We start from the raw sequence: 2,500 nt of genomic DNA on the forward strand, positions 1-2,500 counted from the left end.
GGGACATTAAAACAAGCAAAACCACGAAAGAATCGTAATATTCCGATGTCGGATGAATTAATTACAAATTTTTCGGCCGAAACTTCGCAAAGGGCGGATACCACGTAAAAAACAACCTAGAAGTCGAATTTTGACTTCGTTTTTTTTGTGCACACCCCACACAATAAGTATAAGTGGACTGGAAAGTGGCTAAGCGATCCGACGAAGTTTCGATTGAGTTTGATTTTTTGGCCGAAAACTCGAAAAAAGGCGGATTTGACGTAAAACGCCGCCTAGAAGTCGAATTTTGAGACGGTGTCTTGTGTGCACACTCCACACAATATGTATAAGTGGACTGGAAAGTGGCTAAGCATTCCGAGGAATTTTCGATTTATTTTGATTTTTCGGCCGAAACGCCGAAAATAGGCGGATTTGACGTAAAACGCCTCATATAAGTCGAATTTTGGGAAGGTGTCTTGTGTGCACACTGCACACAATATGTATAAGTGGACTGGAAAGTCGCTAAGCATTCCGAGGAAGTTTCGATTTATTTTGATTTTTCGGCCGAAACGCCGAAAATAGGCGGATTTGACGTAAAACGCCTCATATAAGTCGAATTTTGGGAAGGTGTCTTGTGTGCACACTGCACATAATATGTATAAGTGGACTGGAAAGTGGAAAAATATTTTCGGAGCACTTTGATTTTTTGGCCCCCCGCGTGCCTTGCCACGCCCTTGCTTATAGCAAAACGAGACGGGGCCTTGGTCCAACTTGGCATAGGCATGGAATTTGATCTTTATTACTTGGCCACGGTCATGCCACGGTACATGGAGGTTGCTTGACACCCCCGTGTGCATTTCGGAGCACTTTGATTTTTTGGCCCCCCGCGTGCCTTGCCACGCCCTTGCTTATAGCAAAACGAGACGGGGCCTTGGTCCAACTTGGCATAGGCATGGAATTTGATCTTTATTACTTGGCCACGGTCATGCCACGGTACATGGAGGTTGCTTGACACCCCCGTGTGCATTTCGGAGCACTTTGATTTTTTGGCCCCCCGCGTGCCTTGCCACGCCCTTGCTTATAGCAAAACGAGACGGGGCCTTGGTCCAACTTGGCATAGGCATGGAATTTGATCTTTATTACTTGGCCACGGTCATGCCACGGTACATGGAGGTTGCTTGACACCCCCGTGTGCATTTTCGGAGCACTTTGATTTTTTGGCCCCCCGCGTGCCTTGCCACGCCCTTGCTTATAGCAAAACGAGACGGGGCCTTGGTCCAACTTGGCATAGGCATGGAATTTGATCTTTATTACTTGGCCACGGTCATGCCACGGTACATGGAGGTTGCTTGACACCCCCGTGTGCATTTTGGAGCACTTTGATTTTTTGGCCCCCCGCGTGCCTTGCCACGCCCTTGCTTATAGCAAAACGAGATGGGGCCTTGGTCCAACTTGGCATAGGCATGGAATTTGATCTTTATTACTTGGCCACGGTCATGCCACGGTACATGGAGGTTGCTTGACACCCCCGTGTGCATTTCGGAGCACTTTGATTTTTTGGCCCCCCGCGTGCCTTGCCACGCCCTTGCTTATAGCAAAACGAGACGGGGCCTTGGTCCAACTTGGCATAGGCATGGAATTTGATCTTTATTACTTGGCCACGGTCATGCCACGGTACATGGAGGTTGCTTGACACCCCCGTGTGCATTTCGGAGCACTTTGATTTTTTGGCCCCCCGCGTGCCTTGCCACGCCCTTGCTTATAGCAAAACGAGACGGGGCCTTGGTCCAACTTGGCATAGGCATGGAATTTGATCTTTATTACTTGGCCACGGTCATGCCACGGTACATGGAGGTTGCTTGACACCCCCGTGTGCATTTTCGGAGCACTTTGATTTTTTGGCCCCCCGCGTGCCTTGCCACGCCCTTGCTTATAGCAAAACGAGACGGGGCCTTGGTCCAACTTGGCATAGGCATGGAATTTGATCTTTATTACTTGGCCACGGTCATGCCACGGTACATGGAGGTTGCTTGACACCCCCGTGTGCATTTGGAGCACTTTGATTTTTTGGCCCCCCGCGTGCCTTGCCACGCCCTTGCTTATAGCAAAACGAGACGGGGCCTTGGTCCAACTTGGCATAGGCATGGAATTTGATCTTTATTACTTGGCCACGGTCATGCCACGGTACATGGAGGTTGCTTGACACCCCCGTGTGCATTTTCGGAGCACTTTGATTTTTTGGCCCCCCGCGTGCCTTGCCACGCCCTTGCTTATAGCAAAACGAGACGGGGCCTTGGTCCAACTTGGCATAGGCATGGAATTTGATCTTTATTACTTGGCCACGGTCATGCCACGGTACATGGAGGTTGCTTGACACCCCCGTGTGCATTTCGGAGCACTTTGATTTTTTGGCCCCCCGCGTGCCTTGCCACGCCCTTGCTTATAGCAAAACGAGACGGGGCCTTGGTCCAACTTGGCCTAGGCATGGAATTTGATCTTTATTACTTGGCCACGGTCATGC

This window comes from Trifolium pratense, unplaced genomic scaffold (genome assembly GCF_020283565.1).
Source record: "Trifolium pratense cultivar HEN17-A07 unplaced genomic scaffold, ARS_RC_1.1 scaffold_126, whole genome shotgun sequence".
NCBI lineage: Eukaryota > Viridiplantae > Streptophyta > Magnoliopsida > Fabales > Fabaceae > Trifolium > Trifolium pratense.